Genomic DNA, 25,277 nt, shown 5'->3' with positions numbered 1-25,277 from the left:
AAAATGCATCATCCCTGTCATTAAGGCATTATTCAGCAAAACCACCTCACCACACTAAACAAAAAGCAACTAGAAGAAACCAGGCATAAAGAAACATTTTGCTAAGCTTATATTTATGGGTACCAATGCAGCCCATTACTGCACAAGATTCTCAACCAAAGGGCAAACAAACCCACATCCTTTCTGTGATGAAATGGGAACTCCTAATAATACTCTAAGTCATGACTCAAGTGAAAATGTCAACTAAAAGCTCAGAGCAGAGGAAGGTTTGTAATACAAACCTGGATGTTTAAAATAGTGTTTTCATCGCTGCTCCTGCGGTAATTGTAAACATGGCTGTGTTACATTGCTGAACTGACTGATTTAACAGCTGATTGTGTCTTTTATAGCATAATTTAATATCTTTTTTTTTTTCTGGGCTGTTGAACATACTAAACAACAGAGAAAAAAATGGGCTTTCAAGTGATATTAGAGAAACACAAGGATCATAGTGCTAGCATCAAAGATGTGTCTAAAGAATAACAGATCCACACGTCTATGTAACAATGAGAGCTCTACTCGCTACTGAAGGCAACAGAGAAAGATTCCTTTGGCAGTTTGTTGGACATAATTAAGCAGAATGTAGATGGCCTTTCAATCACTAAGCAAGAGACAGAGAGAAAGGGAGAAAGAGATTCTCCACCATCCTGCCTCACCCTCACAACTTTAACATTGCCCCACATCTGGTCTGTCCATGTCAAAAATTGTTCTCAGGTTCAGCACAGCTGGGCTTGGAGAGGGATCCTTTCAGAAAGGCTATCTCATGACAGTACTCTTGGACTTGCTTTAAAATGGCTTCTGATCTAATTCAAAAGAGGTTTTGAATCCTGGTCTCACAATTACAACTACATGGCAACAAAACCTGGGACCATTTGGAGAGGTCTCATATGGGGAAACAGGGATGATCACATGCTGATCCTTGTGTCTGCCAGTCTTGGGGGCAGAGGAGCAGGGGGAAAAACCTAAAGTATTAATGTGACACCTGGATTTGCCTAAGCACAGCCTCTGAAAGACATACCAGGCTTTTAACCAAAGTTCATGCCTTGCTGCCAACACTGGAGAGAGTGGTGGATTCGTGTCTTCTATGTTAAGGAGATGGGGCATGGCTTGGCCAGTAATGGGAACCAACATTCCCTTGGCTGCATCTCACATCTGCCCAGATGTAAGTCGCATTTGGGAAATCCTGAGCTCTCTGGGGATGCAAAGATGCCACTGTCCAAACTCCAGGGGGCAAAACAACCCTCTGCCCTGTCCTTGAACACATATCTCAACCTGAGGCCTCACAGGCTGGTGACCTCCACATTTGGCTGGGTGCTCTCCAAATTGCTGCGCTGGGGCTGGTGTGAAGGTGTGTTCTTAATCCTACCCTCACCAGGTTGGTACTGTAGGGTGAGGAAAAGGGGCCAAAGGGGTATCATCCCCTCAAAGCAATTGGTCACAACCTGCTTCCCAGTAGCAGCCCCACTGGGTGGCCAGATCTCTCTGCAGCCAGGGAACAAGAACATCCACGAGGGAGAGGGAGAAGCCACAACACTACGGGGTGCCTCTTGTCTCTCTAGCTCGCGTTCGGCACCTCCCGTCGGCAGGCAGTCCCCCAGCCCCTCACGACCCGGCTGCTGTGAGCGCGGTGGCCGCGGAAGTGGCGGCGTCCCGCGCTTCGCTGGCGGGTGCGGGCGGAGCGGGAGTTGTCCTCGCCTCGCAGATAGTCCGTATCCTGGGGGTGGGGAACCCCGCAGGCGGGGTCCCAATCATCCCCGCCCCGCACTCCCTGTCGGACTGGGGCAAAGGGGCAAGGGGGCTGGGGGCTGCCGGCAATGTACCGGGGCGCCGCGGCTTCCCCGACGGGTAGAACACCTTTCCCCGGCCCCTGCGCAGGCAGTGGAGCGATGCCGACGGAGGCGCATCCCACAGCGGTGCCAGCCGCCCTCAGTCCGCAGCCCCCGGCGCGGTGCTGCGGAGCTCAGTGAGCCCTTCCCCGGCCTCCCTGGTCCTCCGCTTGCTCCCACGCGAACACACGCACAGAAAGGCACCCACCCCCGGCAGGGGACTGGGCGTCCGAGCTACCCCCGCCCGGGCAGAGACACAGACAAAGCGAAACATTGCAAAGCGTAGGAAAAGATGGAAAAGGTGCTACCTTGGCAACTAGAGGACGTTAGGAGCCAGCTGGTGGGCTGGGGGCGGTCGCGCTGCCTGCCTGCCTGCCCGCCGCCGGTACTCTCCTCGACTACGCGTATTCTTAAGCAATAACAACGTAATCCGTATTATCCACCCAAGAATACCCGTCACCGAAGAGAGTCAGAAAGCTGCTGCTGCTGTTGCTGATGATGATGGTTCGAAGTGCTGCACCGGGACAATAAATCCACAACTATAATTCCCCTTTAGAAGAAGGAGAATCCACAAGGGTTGCAGAGTGATCTCGTTCCATATCCAATGGACGCTGAACCTTCCCATCCTGAGGAGGCAAGTGAGAGAAGCAAGCGTTTAATACACACACGTACAGTCTGTCTGCTCCCCCGGTGCCTTGCTAGAGTGGGCAAGGTCTTGCAGGCGAGGTGACAAAAAATAATAAGGTTGGCTTTACCTGGTGATTGCCTGGTTTCTTCCTCTGTGCTTCTTTGGCATCCTATTCCCTAGCTGTATGCTTCATCAATTCTCTCTGGGAGCTTGCAAGATGTCACGCGAGGCAACAGATTCCTGTAAAAGAGATGCACGGTTAAGCACACAAATACTACAAATCTGTTTGCATAGGTGGGCTTGGGAGAGGTCAGATAAAGCAGCAGCTATGCCCGAGAGACTTTTCATCTGGGTTTTGGAAATGCATTTTACACGTCCTGACTCACAGTGACACGACGTGCTACCAAGAGGGAGGGAGGAAAGGAGACCGATGAACATCAAGAAAATCAAAGACAGAAATAGCGAAGGCTACGAGCTTCAGCAGAAGCACTCCTCTCCCAGGCCTGCCTAGTGCCACAAAAATCTAAGACGAAAAAAAGACTTCAAAGTACAAATTCGGCACACTTCGCTCCCCGCGTGTGCTCGAACAGCAGACCCCACACTGGCTGCCAGGCGCCGAACCGGGCAGGCGGCTCCGCAGCGGCGGCGGGCGGGGGAGCGGCAACGGCAGCGCACCTCTGCACCGACACCTGCTGCCTACCCACACGTATCTGCAAAAGGCGAAATGTTGGGGTTTGGTGTGGGTTTTTTTTGGGGGGTTTGGTTTTTTTGCTTGTTGGTTTTTTTTTGTTTGTTTGGGATTTTTTAAGGCAACACAACAGTAACAAATAATAATAGTAAGTTCCTTCCAAATGGCGCTTGCGGCTCTGCTTGTCAGCCAGCGCAGTTCCCTTATCAGCAGCGCTCGTACTTGGAAGAGGCGGGAGGTGTAAGCTTTGTCTGATCTGCCACGGTGATAATAAACGTTTATTGTTCGCCAACTAAATAGAAGGGATCTCTGCAACGTCATGGCATAGCACACTTCGCCTGGCGACCAGTAACTTCTCCAGGTTATTTCACCCCTGCTCCTGGTGCTACGGACAGCCTGTGTGTGAGTGACGGGGAGAGGGGGAAGGAAACTAGCCATGCACCGTCGAAACGCACACGGAGCAGAGGTACTCCGCACTTCTTCAGCCATGAGTAATTATGTAGCACGCAAAGCTCTCATTACACACTGCACTTGGTAACTGACCAGCTTGTGGACTAGATTCCAATTGAAATTTGTACAGGAGGCTTGCTTTTCCTACAGATTCCTTCCTTAACACGAGAGCTTGCCTTCCTTGACATATTACCACTATGTTTCCTATGAAAACATACAATAACACAGTATTTGTTTTGTAACACAGACTCTTGTCTGGATTTGAAAGGGGAAAAAAAAAAACCGAGAAAGAAAAAAATATAGCTATATTACCTTTTTTTTTAAAAAAAATTTCAATTCAATCTCCTCTATTTTAATGTCATTTTCGGTGTAATTTTCTATATTCCTCTAATATTGAAAGCTTTCAGGTTGCACTTTAAAAGGCAGATAGAAAGTAAATAACAAACAGTTTAATTTTTCCTCGCTGTGAAATAGAAGGCTCTAAACCCATTAGCTGGCGTTGGAACTCAAATAACTGATGCTGTTTCCTTCAAGTTGAACAAAAGCCGTTCAAAAAAGTAAAATGCACTGAGTCGTGGCGAGAACATTCTACAGCGATACACCCAGACTGATATTCTCCGAAATCTGGAGTCACTCCACAAAGGCATCGAGAAATAGGCAAAAATCCAAACTTCGGTTCTTTTTGTTTGTTGGGTTTGGTTTTGGTTTTGTCTTTTCAACATTCAAGAATGCGATTCTCGGGGAGAATATGACCTGAACGGCGTCAGCCTTATCCTCGCTATGTCCATCTGACGTTACCTTCTGCTCCCTGAGCAGCATCCCCCCACTCTCCGGCGCACACCGCGCCTTCCCAAACTTCCCTGTCTAGCCCCGCCGCCGCTGCCGCCCCGCATTGGCCCGGCACGCCGCACCCGACGGGCCCTTCAGCACCCGCTGTGTTGGACAGCGCCAAGCATCGGCCCTGCCGCACCGCGCTCCGCGTCCGCCCGATCGCTGCACCTCCTCCCGCCGCTGGATATCTACCCCTTGCGGCCCCGGCACAACCCCCGTCCGGCACGCTGAGCACCAGAGAGCAAACCCCCGGTGCTCTGCCCGCCTCGCACCTTCTCCGCCGCATGCGGGAGGTGCCCGTGGCGGCGGCGCGTCTCGGCATTAAGTACCTTTGTTCACCGGCTCCAGAAAGCCATGTTTTATCGGCGCTGCCGCCCCGCTCCCCCGCTGAAAGAACGCGGGTGCCGGAGCCCCAGCCTGGTGAGGCCAGCGAAGGGCCCCGGGAGGGCACCTCCACAGCCTCTGCCACTCCTGGGGAGGGCGGAGTGGGTGAGACAGAAGGGAGCAGAAAGGAGGGAATTAAACAATTAAGCTATCAGGAGCGGAGTTCTGAGCAGAGCTCGGGTTTGCCAGGAAAAGCAAATTTCACAGGGGGTAATATCGATCTCATCCGTCAATAGAGAGGCGCGATGTCTTTCCGTGCGAGAAATTGCTCTGAATTAGGGGGCTCGCTGGCGAAGGGGGGAGGGGGCGCAGGGGGAAAAAAAATAAAGAGAGAGAGAGAGAGAGAGAGAGAGAGAGAGAGAGAGAGAGAGAGAGAGAGAGAGAGAAAGGAGGAAGAAAATACCCATGCCTGCTCAAAGGCAGCCTCTTTTTAAAATCGCCGGGAGCTCGCTCCTTTTCGGCACCTACCCCAATAACTATCAGAAATCCACCTCTATTGAAGCGCTTACCCTTTAAATCCAGGTTTCCAGCAGAACTCCAACTGTGTGTAAAACCAGGGAGTCATCTGATGTGTGATGGGGAATGGGTTCTGAGCATCAGAAAGCAGCTTTCTCTCCTGGTGCCGGATTACCATGTTAACAAACCCCGGGAAGGGACCCCGGCGCCTCTGGCTGGCCATGTCTCGTTGCTTTCACACATCGGCGGCTGCTCTTGCTTCCCATGTCCCCGGCGATCGCCTCTCAGATGAATGTGGGCTTCCAGAAAAGGAGTCGGGGGGGAGAGGAGGAAAAAAAAAATCGCCTAATGCAATCAAATCGATCTGATCTACACCATCTGTCGCCTGCCACTACACACAAGCGTTAAAATAGGAAAACGGGAGACACTGACAGCTCAGGAAGGTTGTTCTGCAGAGTTCGTTTTTAGCAGAACATAATTGGGTATGGACAGCATACAGTTATCAAAGCTGCTGTTAACCATCCAGTAGAAGATCCCAAACATGCTAATGGTGGATTAATTGAGGAAGATCTGACGTGCAAGCTTCATAGTCTCTTATTCATGACTTCCCAACGGGAAAGGACCAATGCCGTTTGGGACTATGGTAACACAGAGTCAAAGAGCTGCTAAGAAAATGGCTCTGTGTTCATAGCACCTCTCTCCGATAACAAACATATGTCGACCATAACCGTTTAGCAGGATGGGGGAAATGAAATTTTCTTAGCCGAGGTTAGCAATTCCCATCACTTACACTTAAAGACAAGGGAAAAATGAACTGCAGGTTTAAGGTACTTTCAAGTGCCGGTCTCAGTATTTGCAGCTAGTGGAAAGCAGACGACTCCTGTTCAGATGAGGGGATTAAACCCCAAATGTCTTTTTACTGTGACCAAAGTGCATCCATAGCACAACTCTAAACATGCAGCGCTGCTAATTTCATCAGGAATGACGCAAGGTCGTTTTAATGCCAGGAACCCTTTTGACTTTTTCCAGAGGGAATGGCTTTTGGACATTTCCGATCACTGAAGTTTGACATAATCTCAGATAAATACAATTTGGGGAGAGTAGGAGGAAAGGGGCGGCGAGTTAGGAAGAGAGTGTGAATCCAGACCTGCAAGCATCCCTTTTGCCAATACTCCAATTTGCTCGTCGCTTCCACTCGCTCCTGAATAATGAGTTTATATAGACGTATATGTAATTATTAAAGCAGGGTATGTACACGAGCCGCAGACACACTCGGCAGCCGCGCCTACAGCTTAGACCGGGGACAAAGTGCGCCCGTCGAGGTGCTCTTTTCCACTGCTCAGCAGATCCATTACGAGATGGGGAAAGGGCTACTTAGAAAAACGAGAGACGAGTGCCTGCTCGGCCCACTCCAGCCGCGTGCGGAGGCGCTGGGGCGGGCTGCTGGCGGGGGCGGCGGGAGAGTGGGGTCCGGGTCTCCGCTGTCTGACGGCCTGGTGCTGAACGGCGGTGCAAGCCCCGCAGACAATGGTCAGGGCGCCGGGCGGCTGCCGCCTCCACCTAAGAAGGCTGCGCGGTCACCCTGTCAATCGCTACCACAGTCAGGAAAGTTCCCGTTCCTTTCCACATAGTCTATCTTATTAGCAGAGGATAATAACGATAATACTACGAATCCAAGCGGATGAATGTAAATGTTCCGGCAAACAATTAGTGTTTTCGGGTAATTCCGGAGTTCACTGCATCCCTTTCGTGGAGGTTTGTGTTTATTTTTCTAGAATAAATCTAATAGTTATTAATTAGATTAGCCTTGAAAACGTAGACTAAAGACAAACCACACAATATACCCTATCTTTTGTTTCAGTATACATTAATCAAGCACTGCTGCCTACCTACACAGCATTCTTGGGTCCCGGCTACCGTGTCGAGCCAACAAACCCGCTGCTTTTGTTAGCATTTGCGTCCAACTATTGCCCTCTGCAGGTCAAGTCCCTGCCGCGGCGAGCGCTCCCCCGCTGCCAAGCAGGCGGCAAACAGAGCCGGCGGGCCGGGCACCCTCGAACCTTCTTCTCGTAAAAGATTCGGCTCTTGTTGGTTTTGATTCATCACCACAAAAGCTCGGACGTGATTCTTCAGGAGGGGCTACGCGATGGGGAGAACTGCCACCAGGAAGGGCATGGAGCTGTCCTCAGTCCCTTATCCAGCCCCGGCAGGGAAAGCAGGAGACAGAGCAAGACAAGCTGCCACCCTGAAGACATGTTTTCTGCCTTCCCTTCTCTCCATAAGACCACAGGAAGATTCCTAGGCAATCCCTGACCTTTATCTGTGTTTTTCGAGGAGCAAGGCAAGACTGCAACAAACAGGGCCACGCAGGTGACGCCGCTCAGGATCCTGCCTGACTTCCCCCATCTGGGCAACTTTTCCCTGGCCGCAACTTTTCCCTGGCCACATCTTGAGTTTGCCTCTCTGTATCGAGGGAAACCTCCCGGGAAGCCAGGTGGACTGCGGCGATGGCTGCAAGCGGGCATCCCCACGGCAGCCGCTCGCCCCTACCCCAAAGGCATGCTTTCTGCTCCTGCGGGGACAGCGCGAACTTCGGGCATTGCGCGATGCCACTCCCGCAGTCACGCTCTGCCGTGCCTCTGCATGCCTCGACACCACTCGGCACGGTAACGCACAAAATACTGCACCGTATTTAAAAAAAAAAAAAAAAAAAAAAAACCCCAACAACAATGTTAAAGCATCTAAGTTGTTGCTACTTAAAATTCAGGAGCTTCCGTGCCCAATAAAAGGTGGCCGTTCTCTCTCTTCTCTCATGACACCGGTTTGTAATGACCCGCTTGATTCCCGCTCTCCGCTTTCTGCCTGAGGTTAGCACTGTTTACATGGGCCTTCGCATCCCCTCTGGAGCCGGCACCGGAGCCGCCCGCTCCCGCGGGCTGTCTACGCTCCGCTGCCCTCTCGGCACGCAAGGCCGCCTATTACCGTTCATAGCAAGACGGTCTATTCCTTGGAGGTCCGCGCCGCAGCGAGGCGGGGAGGGAGGCTGGGCTGCGGTCAGGGCAGCAGACTGCCGAGGAGAGGGAGCGGCCGCGCACCTCGCGCTGCCGCAGAGGCGGACACACGGCGGCCTTTTGTCTCCAGGCAGCGGCCGCCTCTCCCGCACAGGGCCGGCCACGGTTCTCCGCCCCGGCTGAGACGGGCGGAACCAGCGCGGCAGGGCTCGTTGCAGCCGGTTCCGCATCCGCGGGGCCGTGGCAGACCCACCGCGACACGGACTGCGGGGAAACGCCGGGCAGCTCCCACCTGCGGGCAGGAGGTTGCTGGGGCGACGCTGGCGTTTCCGTGGCCATGCACGGTCCTGCTGGGCCGCTCCGTGTCGGCCGCGGCAGCCCCCACCCGCCAGCGACGCGCGCAGCAGTGGGGATCAGCGGCGCCCCCTGCTGGCCCCGCGCAGGCAGGCGGACTCCGGACCCTGTCGAGGCGCTCCTGGCCCCGTGCCGCGCTCCGCTCCCCTCACCCATTTCCCCGGCCAGGCCCTGGGAGCGGAGCACGGCGCGATTGAGTACAGGTGGGAAACAGTGCCTGAGGGATCGAGACCGGGCATAGGCAGGCCAGGGAAAGGAGACGAGCCAGGCCACCCAGTCCTTCCTCGTGGCAGGGTGGGAGGGCATGTGAGGCTGCGGCAGCACCTGCGTGCTTGTCTTCTTGTGGCAGCAGGACGGGTTACTCGCCTTCTGAAAAAGCTGCACTGGGATACATCATGTCCAGGCTCCCTTAGTGCCTTCCCTCCCTACGGTTTGCACGGGTGGGGTGCAGGGTCTAGACTTGCATGCAGAATTTTCAGTCATGCAAGAGGAAAGCCCATGGTGCCCATCTACCTGCCCCGTCTCACGTCCGTCCCTTCCTGCTCACCCTCAACAGTGAACATAAAGAGCTCCACGTTCAACATTGCCTTGAGCTGTCTCAGTTCTATGCCTACATGGACACTTGAGAGCAAGGAATGATTACCTGGAAATGTTGATTAATATCTCAAATGCCAGCTTGGTGGGTTAACCAGGAATTGAAGAGATTCTTTGTCCAAAAAAAAAAATCAAAATACAGGTGATGCAACTTGAGATATGTTTTGGTTGGCTACTTCTTTTTCCAGAATATCACCAAGACATTCTAGCTTGGTGACCTTCTGTCTGTTACAAGGAAACTTTGGGCTTGTCTGACCTGACTATGTCTTTGGTTGTCTCAGGCATGATACCCAGATCACAAACTGATCAAGATCCATTTAAAAAACATTTACTTTCTCTGGCCCTATTACTCCCTTTGGAAACCTCTTCCAGAATCTCATAACTCAGCTTTTTAAGAATTTCAGCCTACATTTTTTAGGAGTGTGTTTATATCCATTTGTTCAGATGCCTGTTTTGTCCTTGAACTTACTTAGCTCTGATATTTACTCCCCTTGCAGTGTACTAATATTCCTTCTCACAATTTCTTTTGTTTAAATCAAGCTTTTTGGTCTTGTTTCATGAGATAGAATTTTCATTTCCTTGATTATCCCCATATCCTAGCAACTTATGAAAACTAGGTCATGACCAACACCCAGAAATTATGGTTTTCAAAAGGGTTCATTATCCATTTTCAGTTTGACCAAGACACAAGTAGGGAGAATGATTAACATAAGGTCAGACAAACCACAACTCTCTTGACTTCAAATTCTTTCACAATCTATCAGGGATATGAGTTCTGAAAGGCTTGTGGTTTATAACCTGGCGTTACATCAATGCACATTTATATACCTATATATCATCTTCTGGAGGGGAAAAATGGCCTTGTAGTTAAGAGGGTACATTAGAAATCTGGAATACCAAGTCTGCCATGGGCAGCAGAGGTAACTTGGGTGACTCCTTTGTGATTTCATTGGTTTTGAAATGGGAATGGTAATACTCTTATTCTCACCTATTTTTCTGTCTCCTTTACCTCCCTGCATCACACACTCTCAGACCAAGCACCTCCTTTCTGGGTACTCCTGATGACTGACCCTCGGAAGTCTAAATGTCCATGACTCTTCAGATAATGGTTTAAAAATAGCCCCTACGCTTACAAAATCTAAGGGTCTATCTTAAAAGCTACTAGTCAGTAAGCACAGTGAGAAGTGGAATTCCTGAGATCAGCAGCCCATTGAGTACGTTAAAAATGTTCTCTGTTGCTAAACTAAACCCATGGTCCAGCAATCAAGTCAGATATGTTTAACTGCAAAAATGCATCCTGACTTCTGGATTTCAAGTTTTTGCCAGGCTGAAGACCAAGTCAAACCTTTATTATTGTTACTATGTATTACTTAAATACATGCACAACTTAACACATTTTCTTTACCAGTTTTCACTTGAGATGGCATTTTTTTATTAGCTAATACTGCACAGAAACTGAACAAAAGCAGGACGGTTCTTAACTAGAGTGGTCCTGTTAATAACAAATACTATCAGTTGTCCTTGCCTAGCAATCTGAGCATGTAAGGTTGAGACTGAGCACAGAAAAAGAGAGGACTTGAGCTGAGGTGAAGCAATGTTATTTATGGGAGTAATTATCACAGAGAAAAACTGGGAAAATATGATTAGAGCAAAGTGTAACTCTCTCAGATATGTTCTCTGTTGTTAGAAATAGCTCATCTGAGACTGAACCAATATGAACAATAGACTGGGAGTGTCAGACACTGGTTGTCTGGGGGCTGATACCATCAGACCCTCTGAGCAGAACAGGATCCAGCTTCAGCATATCAGAGAGCTGGGTGTCAGCAGCCTGTGTCTCTTCCCAGCCATTCTTCTCTTGTGAAAACCTAACAGAATGAGAGGTCTACTGGGTTTCCTGCTGGAAAAGCTGACCTGGAGATGCTTCCCTTAAAGATGGCTGGCAGGAGAGGCAGCTGTCTCTTTTTGCTGAGCAGTTCCCTTACACTTCTCCATCAGTAGTTGTAGCCAGTAGGTGCCTCTGAGCCACTTGCAGAAGACACTTGGGTTTCAGAACACAGCTATGTAGACAACCACAGTGTGACATGACCACGCATAACACCCCTCACTGTGCAAGCACAGCTTTTCAATTGGTACCGTTGTTCCTCTCTTGCCTGCAGCTGCTCCATTTGCCAAATGCATGATGCCTCTAGAGAACTTCTGCCATGGGCTCAGGCACAGGCTCACTCCAGCTTATGGGGAGTGAGGAGGATACTGGTTGGGTGAACTACCTGAAGGGAGGTTGTAGCCAGGTGGGGGTCAGTCTCTTCTCTCACACAACCAGCAACAGAACAAGGGGACACAGTCTCAGGTTGTGCCGAGAGAGGTGTAAGTTCTTCACAGAGAGAGATTGGCAATGCAGTGGGCTGCCCAGGGAGGTGACAGAGTCATCGTCCCTGGAGGTGGTCAAGAAAAGACTGGGTGGGGCACTTAGTGCCATGGTTTAGTTGATTGTTTAGGGCTGAGTGATAGGTTGGACTGGATGATCTTGGAGGTCTTGGCGGTCTCTTCCAACCTGGTTGATTCTATGATTCTGTGAGTTCTGCTGAAGGAAACACAGCAGCTCAGATCAGAGCATGTGGCTTAAACCTATAATAGGGTGTAGAGCCTCAAAAGACATTAAAAGAAATTGACAATAATATGTGCAAGCCTATGGAGTTGTATGGAAGGGGAGGACATAGCTAGGAAAATCAAGCCTCAAAAAGACATGGTTGCTTCAGCAGCAATTCTCTGTGTCCTGTATGCAGAGGGATCTGAACATGGCTTATGCAGAAAGGTTTTGTGCTTCATATTTATGTGAGATCTGGGCTTGTTTCAGTTTTTCTCCACCAGGGTGAATGTTGTCTCCCTGAATCAGTTGTATCTGGGAGGAAATTTTCACCATGCTCCCACAGGGAATGTACATGTTCTTCATGCAGCTAATATCTTGCAAACGGTATTGACAAATTTTTAGAAACAACCATCAAGAGTGTGTAAAACCCAAAACATAATTTAACAAAATAATGAATTGTCCTCATTTAAATGTTCACAGCCCATGGATCAGATATATCAAAGGAGTTCTTCAGGTGGCTCGAGAGCTCTGCAGGTGTTGTTGCTGTTTTTAAACAGTATTTACCTTTTAATTAAACAAAACATCTTGCAAATTAAACACACTCCTGCATATCAAAATTTAGTTAGCATCCATCTTTATCGTGCCTCCTATGGCTCTCTGACAGCCTATTGAGTCCACAGCCAAATCTGAACATACATCATTGGTTCTCTTTTGCCCTACATTTTGGACAGCATATTTTATATTTTGTCACATCTGAGGGGAAAGAACCCAACACATTCCATAACTGACTGCTAATATTTAAGCATGTCTCATGCTTAATATTCTTATTGCTCAAAAAAGCAACATCAACAACAACAAATAAGTTGGTGTGTCCTAGCAATGTCAGAGAAGGAATTTTGGGCATTTGTGTGCCATAACTCATATTTATCATAAGCAGCAAATTTGTCAGTAAAACGGCAGAGCACATGAGTACAGAGCCTAGCTCCTAAGCCTAGTTACAAGCCTTTTGTTTTGTTAATTGTTTTGGGTGTTGTTTTATTTTGTTGTTGTTTTGTTTGGTTGTTTTTGTTTGGTTGGTTATTTTTTGTTTAGGGGGGCTTTTTGTTAGGTTGGTTGTTTTGGTTTTGAGTAGTTTGGGGTTTTTTGTGCTTTCCTGCAATTTGATATTTATAATTCACTGTAATTTGGAATCTCTGTCATTTCCTCACTTTCAGGTTCTCTATACATGGATGTGCATGTCCTTTCTGATTAGTATGTGTCTCTTAATAGTAGTTTCATTTTCTGTCCTCTGTGTTATACGTTTGTATATTGATCTGTTCTGTATTAACAAATGCTTTTGGTGAGACATACATAGTCCTGTTGTTCCTTTCTCTAAACAGGTTCCTGTACCTTCTAATTTTGGGGGGCTTTAAACCCATTTTAGCCTAAGCAAAAGTATTAACTCACAATGGATTTAATAACTGCTAGAAATAAATGCCCAGCAGAGAAATGTTAACTTTTGAAATTAGAGTTTTATATACAGACACACATACACAGAGAGCTTTTATTGTGTGTAGCATCTTCCTCATAGGGAACGTCAAAAACCTTTTCAGAGGCATTGATGCTTTTTGCAACACTGCCAAAGATTAGACCTATTTTATCCTTGGAAGAGCATTACAGAAACATTGCAGGGTTTGCTCAAGGTAAGCAAAGAAAACAGTGACACAGTTGCAGACAGAGTAAGCCCCGAGGTCTCAGCACCTGACCTGGACCCCAGTGGAAAACACAATCAATATGAAAACCTGGTTGTGTTTGCAGGCCCCAGTTCCAGGGCTGACCTTTCACTGCTCACTCATCATTTTCCATTAGCAGCTAGGGTTGGCTGATATTCCTGTTTATTAGTTAACTTAGTTGAGACTCAAAGCCTTTTAATACAGTGTTGAAATTGACAAAGGCACAGCTTTCAGTAATGGTCACACCAATCCTGAAGTCAAATAAACTGCTTATTTGAAATCTTTTAAATATTATGGCTTCATGTTTGAAGCAAGAGATATTCAAGTGGTTGTGCTGCTTAAAGTGAAGAAGAAAACCCAAATAAGTTGGCTACTATTTGTGCAGTAGATTTTAAACATTTCCTCTGCTGATGTTTAAAAAGATAACTTAGGGATGAATTCAAAGCAAACATTTTCCAGCTGCTCAGGGATAAACATTAATACAATACTGACAGTTGTTTTAAATGCTTGTAAAGTAACTTGTATTTTCACAGATAATAGGTGTACTTTGAGAAGCAAGCAAAACATGATAGCAGCACAGAAAAACCCACCTACAGGGATTAGAAGAATGTAGAGTTCAAACCATTCAGTTGAAGAGCTGCCATTGTTAAAAGCATTTAGCTCTGTGCTGGTGGTCTCAGACTGTGGGAACAGGAGGCAGATCCTGCTCTGCCTCATCTAAAGGTTTGCCCCTTTAGTTACACTTCATTTTCATTGGGGAAGAAAACCTGCTCAGACCAACAACTTTCACAGATATTGATCTTTACTTCTGCTGTTGTGTAAAGCAGATTTGGGAAGCAGAAGATAAATTTTGCTTAGATTTTTCTTTCCTTGGGTTAATTGTTGATCTGCAAAGTTCCACTTGGTTTACACAAGATTAATACAAGAAATGGAAGAAATCAAGTTTGTTTTTACAGCTCTGCAAGCTGTCAGAGTTTTTTTTTCAAATTACCTTAATGGTGCTGGTTGGAACTTTACCTCTTTATGTTGCTTTGAATATCTTCTTCATAGCAGCACCTACTAAAAAAATAATCTGATATAAAGCTGCCCTGGAAAATAATAAATAGTAGCAAATAGACTCAAGTCTTCAAAATGGAAGGCAAGTGACTGACCCATGCACTTTAAAATAACAAGAAAATATATGCATCATATTTTGTGTCTATATTCATACCATATTTTCATCTTAATCTTTAAGAATCAGGGTAGAGATCTCTCTTTTACTATCTGATTTAAGAAAAAGTCCTATTCAGGCAGTGAGGATTTTCAGTAAGTAGAAAATCATTGAGGACTTTAGAATACATTGCCTGGGTCAGTGGTGTCTTTGGAAACAAGACAAGTTTGTGACAGTTTTTTTTTTTCCATGTCTTCTGCATAGCACAGCCATACTTCGAGAAAGCCGTGGCACAGCCTTGAGGATACAGCCAGAAAATGCTGCCGCTTCACAGCAGAAGTAGTGTAAGAAGTAGGGTAAAAACTTCCTTCACAGATGTGAAATGCAGTTTTTCTTTGAAGATAATCTGGATTTTAAGAGGTCACTCCATCCTGAGTCCCTGTTTTGCCAGCTTCTTTGCTTGGTCAAATGAACTGTTTCTGCTTCTGACATCTGGGATTGAGAATCTCCACTTCCAGCGTCCTTAAATGCTGTGAGTTCTTTCAGCATTTAGTAAACCTAAATTAGCCTACACAAATAAATTATCTCTTGCATTCTGCTTTGTTGCAGAGGATCTGTGCTTTGCCCGAAAGCAGGCAGGCTGCCCCCAGGATCAAACAGGCAGGCTTCTCAGTGCTCTGGTCCGCAGTAAAATGAATGCACTCTATACTCGTGAGTGTTTACATACAGTGTTTGAGGAGTGCAGTGAGAGAAAGTTCACTAGTATCAGTGTATCCATCATTCTCTTTGATATGTATCTCCTGTTTTATAATCCCATTACTTCAGATCAGCTCTAAGTCAGTCCAAAGGGACTATTTACAGGCTGGATTAAGAGCTTTAACAAAAGGAAAGGCAGAAAGCCATTCATTTACTATGTAAGAATAAGAACTTCTTTGTATTTCATTGCTTGCCAGAGTCCTCCAAATCTTTTTCTCTGCTTTGCTTCCTCACCAAAGAGAAGATAGAATGGGAAGTTCCCATTTGACAGCATGGATCAAGAGTAGACAAAAAAAGGCATAATGTGTAATTTTCTCTTTTTGACTCTAATGGGTTTGCTTTTGCTTCACCCCTCAGGGCTACTGGAAGCACATGTGTCTGGCTGAAACGCCAGGCTGCTGCTGCCTTAGACTTTTTCTCAAGATTTTCCTCAAGAACCAGGAATTTGGAAGAGGACAAGACTGGGAGGTGAGGGAAGGGCTGGAGCTGACCTCCGCTGAGTCAATAGTCAGTTCTCCCTCCACAGCACAGTGAAGGCAAGGTATACACCAACAAGCAGTGAAGGGGGCAGGCAGTGGGAAGAGGAACATACCAGGAGGAGCTGCAGCAATGGAGAGCAAAGCACCTGAGTCAAAACAATAATACAACATACAGAGCGAGTATGGTGAGGACCGAGAAAGCCTCTTAGGCAACCTCTGCAAAGGATGTACTGCCAGGGTCTCTCCAAAACAAGCACTGCAAGTCCCCATACACTTGCCAAGAGAGGGGTGAAAAAGTATTGCTCCATCCTGGATTGTTTATTCTGGGGGCAGAGCAGACATAGCAAACAATTAAGGGTTAGTTGCAAGTAATAAAAATATCTTTGCGATATCAGGATATTTGCCTCTTTTTTGTTGTTGTTTGTTTTTATTATTTTTTCTATTTGTTTACTATAAAACTTTTCTGAAACCAAATGTCAAAATTACTAAAATGAAACTTTTTGCCAATTTATAATTATTTGTAATAATAAATAGCTACTTTTTTCTTTTTTACAATAAGAGAAGCCAGAAATAAGCATTCTCCTACAGAAGTTGTGCTTTTAATAGTAAGTAAAGATGGATTTTTTACAAACTGTTTCCCAATGATGCACCTGAGTAGGAAAAACAGGAGGCAGACAGAAAAGAACAGAGGCAATAATCCACACTACTTTGTGAATCTTTACTCAGGATAATTTCCACACTGTACCTCAGATTTTCAAGGTTTGGCCCAGGTGAGCTTATAAAATTCAAATTCTGATCAATTCTTACTCCTTGCAATTTGCCTCTAGCCATCTTGAGCTTGGTGCAACCAGGGGCTTCAGCCCCTGGTCCAGGGTCCTTCCTGGGCATCAAAGCCCTTTGCTGGCACAGCCCTGGCTGGCCCTTCAGTTCCCACAAACCCTCATCATTTGCAAGTGCTTCACGTGTCTCCTTACTCACTTTCACAGCTCTTCTTATGAACCCAAGCACTTTTCATCACCTTCTGGGTAAAATTCCCCTGCTCCAAAGTCCACTTTGGCAGGCAAGCTTGGTCTGAGTAGTTTCCCAGCCTAACGGCCTATGTGTCTTAACCCAAATCACCTGTGTAGGAACCACCCAGAGTGAATGATCCTTCATTACCTCTGGTCTGGGAAATGGGTAACACCATCCTGACAGCTCAGGATGGGTTTCATCTGCACAGACACTTTCATGATAAAACAATTAATCAAGTCAAGCAGAATTTTTCATTAGTACATCAGTGTGGGCAGAATATTTTTAACAGTGTTCATTTCTCTTGGGTGCCTGTTTGGTTCATCCTACCTATGTTCTCACCAATAACTGAATTACCAGTTGCAGTGACTGAAGGGAATTATTCCCATGGTTTTCCATTTTTCCTCAATTTATCACAACATGAGTGGAGATTGTTGAGGCATTTTGTTATTATATGTAATATGGTGCTCCAGCAAATTTTATTTAAGAGATTTCCTGCCCTAGCACATGGATGCTGACCCTGATGCCACCTGACCTCTTTTAATGGTTCATTACTGTTGAGGCGTTTGGTCTCTTGCTCTTTATCTCTTTAGCTAGAAGGCTCTGAGATACATTGAAATGCCTGTGGTATACGACGCTGTGTGCAGCAGGTATTCAGTAGACAAACAGACCTGACTGCAGTGGCAGGGAATAGGTTTTGATGGCTCTGGTCTCTTCCCATGTGAAGTCTCCAAGGACCTCTCCCATCTTCCAGCAGAACTCAACACCTCTTGCTTATTCCAGCAGGAGCTGTACCAGTCCAAGATTAAGGTACTTTTTTCCCTTCTTTTCTTTATTCAAGCATGAAGAGCGTAAATGACCAATGTTAGCCCCTTCCCAAGATATGATAAGAGAAGTCTTTCATTTTATTGTGCCTTTCTCCTCAGTGTGAATTCCACTATGTCACACAGCTTCTCTTTCACCTTCCCCACAAGTCTCTTGCAGAACAAGGGGATTCATTATTGCTAGCTAGTGGTCACACTAGCCATGTAACAAAGGTTCCACCTGAAATCAGCATTGTCATGAGGGATGAATACAGCCTATCCAGCAGATATTCCATCATGAAAATTATTAAAATTCATAGCTTAGAGGTGCAAATGCTTCTTTAAGAAAGGTACTTCTGTTATCCCCGAAATAGCACCAGAGCCATGTGATGTTCCAGTTGCTATGGTTACCACAAATTTGTTATTTAATAGCAAAGAAAATAGATGCTCAAAACATGCTAATTATAACTGGTACAAATTTTTCTAAATGTTTGATATGAATATGCATGTATGGTTTATGCATAAGGAATAGAAATGCCCTTTTCCAAATAATTCTTCAAGTTTTTAGGAGGGTTTTAGTAACTGGTGGGGAAGCACATTGTGTGACTCTCTGCAATGGCAAGAGAGGAGACTGGAAAAAATCACAAATGGGCACTTGCTTTAAAACAATGCAGTTTTCTATCCAAATAGGAGGGCAGTCCTGAAAACTCAAGATGATTAAATTTGTTGAACTCCTGCACTCTCGCCAGTGCATTTGCTCTGTCTCTTCTTCTGCATGGAAAGCATTCCCACACCAGACTGATGTCTCAGAAACAATTGCAGGAACATTTGAAGTGAAGTTGCCTGTTTTGAAATTATAACGTTAATGCAACCCAAACACAAATGCCGGAGTGCTCCAGCCACTTCCATAGTCAATACTGCTGGAGACAACATCAGCCTCCTTCTGCACAGAGCCTCGGGGCTGTTGCATGCATGCAGTGGTATGTGGCTCACAGGATGCTCCTGCCTGCTCCCACTCCTGCCTGCTGACCACAGGCTCTGTTTGAGGATGCAGCCAGAGGCCTGAGCTTGTCCCTGGTGCAATCCCCTGATGTAAGGTCTCGCAGCCCTTTGTGGCCTGGCAGCTGAGGTGGCACTTTGCAGAAGAACAGCCTGTGAGCATGCTGTGGATGCTGCCGTTGGCTTTGTGCATACTGCAAGAAGAAGTACATAGGGCTGGCTCCAATCATGCAGAGGAGGGATGCGTCCCCACTGGAAGAGACATGTATGAGAACAGATCTCTTAAAATTCTCCTTTTCTTTCTGTTCTCCACCAGATGTTCTAGAAATAAGTCTAGGGGATGCAGTGTGTGAGGTATACTTTAAATACTGGAGCTGTAAAACTTGGCAGGCCTTGGCAGTCTCCTAGTGAGGAGCTGGAGAAATCCTGTTCCTTTCCTTACTTAGCCCGTCTGTAGCCACAGTTAAAAGATTCTCGAGTTTAAAAAAAAGATACGAGCATGAGTTGTGGGGAGAGAAAGCAATGGGCTGATGGTGAGTGCAGAAGAACTGCAGAGTGCTCCTGCTGGCAGATGCACTGCACACAGAACCAGCCACAGTTCAGGACACAGCCTGCTTGATGCCTCACCATCCAGGGCCAGTCAGCCCTGGCTACTCATTGTGCTAGTCTGAAGCAGGCTAGAATGTTTTGGTGAGAAGAACTAGATCATAGGCTGTGAAAGGAAAACAATGGTGATGTCTCCTTCCCTCAGAGTCTTGCTGAAGAAGAATGTAAACATTAGATAACACTCTCGCCATTTTTGTCTGCACTCTCGGGCTGGGCTTTGACTGAGCTGCATCTCCCTAACCTCAGCTGCCACTCACCTTTGCTTCTTAACCTCTTGGCTGAACCTCTATTCTTCCTTAGTACTGGGGTAAGGCTGAGAGGGGCAGGGGGAAGGTGCAGGGGTGGTTGAGAGCCCCTCCTGGGGACTCAGGTTTCTGGGAGGGGAGTTGTGCTTCTGTATTACTTTTACCTTGTATATTTCTGTATATAATTGTATATACTGTAAATATCTGCTTGTATATTGTGCTAGCTGTGAATAAATAGCTTCATTTATATTCCCAGAGCCAGCTGAGACTAGTCTGGGTACCTTCTAAAGTGTGGGAGGGTGGGTAACACCCAAACCATCACACTCATCCAGATTCCCATCTCTCCCCAGGAAGAGGAGGATGGTGCACATGCTTTTGGGGCAGGAGTATCATATGGTGGACTCTGCCACACTCAGGGGTCGCTGCTGAAAATGTCACCACTGTCATTTGACATCAAGCCCTCTCTTCTCTTGGAGGCTTTTATCTCTTCCCCTACAAGTATGCAACAGATGCAGGTGGAATTAAAGTCTTGTGCATGTGTTTTGCTGCCAAATGGCCATACTTAATGACATTGTTGTGGTTTGGGTGTTACCTGCCCCCCCACACTTTGTAAATCATCCAGACTAGACTCAGCCAGCTCTGGAAATTGCATGAAACTTTATATCTACAGCTTAGCATAATATACAAGTAGATATTTACAGTATGTATACAGTTATATACAGAAATATATAAGGTAAAAGCTAATACAGAAACACAACTCCCTCCCAGAAACCTGAGTCCCCAGAAGGGGCTCCCAACAACCCTTCCACCTTCTCCCACCCCTCTACCTTACCCCAGACATTGCCTTGTGCCCAAGGAAGAATGGAGGGTCAGGGGGGGTTAGGAAGCAGGAGGATTAATCAGGTTAGGTTAGAGAGAAAAATGCAGCCCGCAGCCCAGACAGAGAGCAACTCCCTTGTCTGTGTTTGGATTCTTGCTCGTATACCTCTCAGCAAGCCTTGAGTGAAGTAGACATCACCATTGTTTCCCTTTCACAGCCTGTAATCTAGTTCTTCTCACCAGAACATTCTAGCTAGCTTCAAACTAGCACAGACATGGATACTGAAGGCATATATTATGCTGGTAGTTTTCCCCTTTCATACCCAGACCACATGCTAGCTGGCTGCCATATATCAGATGTTGCAGCAGTGATACTGACTGAAAAAAAAACCTTCTCTGTAGCTTGCTGTCACACTGTGATTAATACCAGCTGTAACAAGATAAAATGTTACAACACTGTAATTCTGCTTGATGCAAGGTAGTCATTGATCTTTACTATTTTGCGAAGATTACAATATACACTTATTTTGATAAACAATACCCTTTCACCAGAGAAAGTGGAAGGAAAACCAGCAGCTGAATTTTTGAAATTTCTCTGGTGAACATGTTGGTGTTTTAAAAACAAAAGGCTAATTTACAGGTAAAAACTCCCACTCACCTACTTGCAAATAGATATAAATAATAAAAACATAGTAGGTCCCCTGCATTTTTTTGCCTATCTCCTGTGTGTGCATGTGCATCACACCACCAGCAAGGTGGAAGCCCTAACTCCCAACCTCACACAAAAGCAGAGAATTTACTCTGCATTTTCCTACATATCTAAACCAGATGACTATAGAGAAGTTCAGAGCTATGGAACCATACACATAATGGTGCTCGCTCACCTATCTGGCTAAGGAATGGATCCTCAGCAGCTCAGCTCTTCCAGCCTCCCCAGGGAAAACAACAGACAGTGTATGATATCCTCAACACCTTTTTTTTCCTTACACAACCACTGGACATGAGCTGAGATGTAACTTTCCAAATGCTCTGCCAAAGCTACTCAGAAAGGTCTACAATTGCAACGTTATTGGGTTCGTTCTATTTTTTTAATTTGAAGGCTTATTTGAGTTGCGGCCAAAATGCGCAAATCTTAGAGCCATACTCATCAGAAAGCGTTCACATCAAGTCACCATTTAGGAAAACACTTTAATCAAAGGCCAATCTATTCTTCCCTCTGCACTGCCAAGTCAGTAAACAGTCCACTTTGGGAGTTTTTCTTTATTGTTGTTGCCCTTCCATAGGCAGTGCAATGCACCTGAGTGTAACCTACCACCCCGGGTGAGCGCCTGGAATGAGAGCAACACCCCAGAAGAAGAGACACAGCCCAGTGCTTTCCTCTGCACAGCTCCAGACTCTGCTGATCTTGGACCACAGCACATGGGGCAGTACAGTTCTATTTCACCCGAAGCTAGTCAGCCTTTAAGGCAAATGCACTTATAGCTGAGCTCAGCAGTCCAGAAGGGTTTTGCCAGTGCTGTCTTGAGGGGACAGCCTCAGGACACAGGCAACAGGATTTAGCTTCTGAGATCGCTCTGCCAAAGCCATGAGAGATTCTGCATGGCAAGAATGGGGTTTAACTCCAAGGCTATGATTGTTTTCCATGTAAATGTCTGTTTTGGTTTGTGCTTAAATGATTATGTATCGTTGATTTATGTGCCTAACTACAACTGCTTCAAGCTGTTTTCAATTATTCTGTTCTCAATGCGATGAGAGCCCAAGGATTAGCCATGCCGAGTGCCACAAACCACACTGCAGCAACAGAGTCATAAACTGAAGAGGATAGAAAGGATTTTAATGGGAGATTAAAGTGAAGAAGTGACTCATTGGATGAGAGAAAAGAGGGAGTGTGCAGGCTTTGACTGCAGGAGAGCTGCTTCATGATGCCTCTGAATGCACTGAAGACCCCAAGTTAATATAATAATTCTTCTTTCCTTATCATGCAGGTTTCTGGTAATGATTTCATAATTAGGAGTGTATTTAACAAAGAGTTTTAAAAAAAAATGTGTCACAGTGTAACATTGCATGTGGGAATTTTTTTTTGTTGAATTTTCTTTGACATTTTTTGTTGTGGTTTTTCTTTCTGTGTTTTTTTTTTTAATTGAAAAACTGCGCCTTCAGGAAGAAGGTGGATTTCTCCTTGGCAGCTCTCTCTTTCACCAGGACCAATCTTTTAAGAGTAAATGACATTCATATACACCAAATCCTGTGTCCTCTGTAGAGGGGTAACCTGATCTTTCCCAGACCTCGAGCAGGGATGACACACAATACTGTAGTCATGAGCTGCTATGAGGTTTATCAGCTAGAATCATCCACATACTCCTTCAACAATCAGGAACTGAGAGTGCTTCGGTGCTCTTCTTTTTTATCTGCTAGTAAACATCTTTATACACTCTGACTGAGATCCTAATGGTTGCAAAGAAATTAACTATGTACACTTCCGCAGTAGCCATTTGTGGCAGTATCCATCAAGTGGGAAAATGTAACTGATTGAGTTTCTAAGAGCAGCCATTAATATTCGAACTTCAAACCAATTTAAATATTTGAACTTTCTGAGTGCACAGCTGAGATGAATAACACAAAGAAGCACACTTGGATGGATTAAATCCTCTCTGGCTTTTATCAAAACAGAGAGTGGGAAGAGATAAGTTATTTCTCTCTGTCTCTCTCACACACACACACATATTTGTAGCAGATAAAAACAATCATGTTATCACTATCTGCACTCTGCTATGTGTATTTTAAAACATTATGAGTGGATAGGTATATACACAGAGCTAGCTTACAAGAGATACCATCATTATTTTCCACACAGCAATATGGGCTTCATAACATTCTACTCCTAAGAAAACTAGCAACTACAGCACTCTTCTGTATCCTTGGAGATATCACAGTTTTAAAAGACTTCTGTTAAAAACTCTGTATTAACGTATGGGAAAGCAAGGTGTATGGCATAGGAGGTGGATTCCCAGACATTCTCCAGGAGCTACTAGAGGTGCGCTCACTGAGTCCTCAGCAAGGACATAAAGTGGCAGCTCCACTGCAATGCCAACCTGGACCTGACACCATCTGCCAGAAGGCTCTACATGACTTGGCCCTGTCACACTGAACTGTTTCAGCTGCACGTGGCATTTGTGGCTGTTCCTGCCTACAGCTGCTGGGGAACATTCCTGCTTGTCCCAGGAGAGGCTTTTTGTTAGGTCAATGTTTCTGGGCATCAGGAAACGTGGTGGCAGTGTGGAGTGATCACTCTTCTGGAGACAGTGTCTCTCCTGATATGAGAAACCTTTTGTATGTCTTTTTCTAGGCCAGCATTATAAAGCTGCCAGATCACTGCAATCTGTTTGAATTTTGAGCAAATTTAGGTAAAATAGGCATGTCTCCAAGCAAACTTAAAACACCCTGGTACTGAATCTATAAGGTCAATGAAAACAACAGGGATCGCAGAATCACAGAATGTCAGGGGTTGGAAGGAACCCAAATTGATCATTGAGTCCATCCCCCCTACCAGAGCAGGACCATACAATCTAGCTCAGGTCGCAGAGGAATGCATCCAGACAGGCCTTGAAAGTCTCCAGAGAAGGAGACTTCTCTGGGCAGCCTGTGCCAGTGCTTTGGGACCCTTTGTTGTGAAGGGGTTTGTCTGGGTTTTGGGGGAATGAAATATGAGGCTGAATTTAAAAGGGTTTAAATAATTTAATATTATATACACAAGGAATTCCCCCCTTCCCCAAACTATATACAGCTACCCCACACAAGTTCTTTGTATGCAGCTGGGAAATTATATTACAGAATGTCTATATACAGCAGAATTGGGAATTTAGCAGAGGTTTGGAAAGATTTAGATAGAGAGTCTGTGGCATAAATAAAGGTGCCACGGGTAAAGTTACTGAAGGTCTATGCTGGTTTAAATCGAGTTTGCTCAGTTACTCACTGGCTGGAGTCAGTTCCGATGGTCCCAAATATGTGCGGCAAAGCCATGTTGTTAACCCTCATGGGTTTGACTATTTCAGTTCAGGGATTATTGGGGTGTGCTGTCTGAGGATTCCACAGGCGCGGTCAAGCTGGGAATGGCGGGCTGGAGCGGCAGCTGGCCAGGAGCGCCTTGGTCAGTTTCCCTGGGCTGGTGCGAGGTGCCGTGGGCTGGAATCATGCAGCGGTGGTGATCCCAAAAGCGGCTGGAAGCAGTGGGTGGAGGAGGGTAGAGGAGAGGAGAGAGGTGGCAGGAACACCGAATTGTCCCTTTCATGAGGTATGACTCCGAGATTGATGGGCCTTGGCCACAATTCTTTCCAATAAGAGTCTGGCAGCAGGCCAAAACATACCAAATAAGGTGAAATCCACGGGTCCGGTACCCCCAAATATGGAGAGGGGTCAGGCAGATCCCCATGCTTGGGACTGAGTTGCTGCTGACTGTAGAGCTGTTAAAATTGCTCAAACCCACCTGGCGAGACATAAATTATTGCCTTAGCGGACGAAAATCTCGCCAACAGGTGCAATGGCTGCCGCGCGTCACCAGGAACCACCCTTCATTGGCATCTGTAATGGCGGCTGCCGATAGCCACCCAGCAGCAGCAAGCTGCGAAAGCTTCTCAGTTTGAAAAAGTTTTCCGGGACTGCCATACAGAGCGGCTCGGCTGCAGCTGTGTGTGCTGTGATGAATCTACTGTGTGCTGTGGTGAATCTACCGTGCTGTGGCACCTTCTTTCTGTGATCGCTGGGTCCGTTTTTATCGTCCAAAATGCAGCTCCCCCCACCGCACCCCCACACCCCCGCCAATGACAGCGTACAATACAGGACAGAGACTTTTTGC

The 25,277-nt window shown here is 46.3% G+C and overlaps 1 long non-coding RNA gene across 1 annotated transcript in view; it reads right to left on the bottom strand.

Moving 5' to 3' along the window:
• Positions 1-6,718, bottom strand: part of LOC135177408 (uncharacterized) — a 68,230-nt gene extending 61,512 nt beyond the window's left edge. The window contains exons 1-3 of the long non-coding RNA XR_010303054.1: positions 5,356-6,718; positions 2,621-2,733; positions 2,174-2,491 (exon numbers count right to left, since the gene is read on the bottom strand). This is a non-coding gene — a long non-coding RNA (uncharacterized LOC135177408). The remainder of the gene's footprint in view (positions 1-2,173; positions 2,492-2,620; positions 2,734-5,355) is intronic.
• Positions 6,719-25,277: the final 18,559 nt, after the last annotated feature.

The sequence above is a fragment of the Pogoniulus pusillus genome, chromosome 8 (assembly GCF_015220805.1).
Source record: "Pogoniulus pusillus isolate bPogPus1 chromosome 8, bPogPus1.pri, whole genome shotgun sequence".
Lineage (NCBI taxonomy): Eukaryota > Metazoa > Chordata > Aves > Piciformes > Lybiidae > Pogoniulus > Pogoniulus pusillus.
Note: the sequence above shows the minus strand (reverse complement) of the source record. Positions and strands in the feature narration are given on the sequence as shown.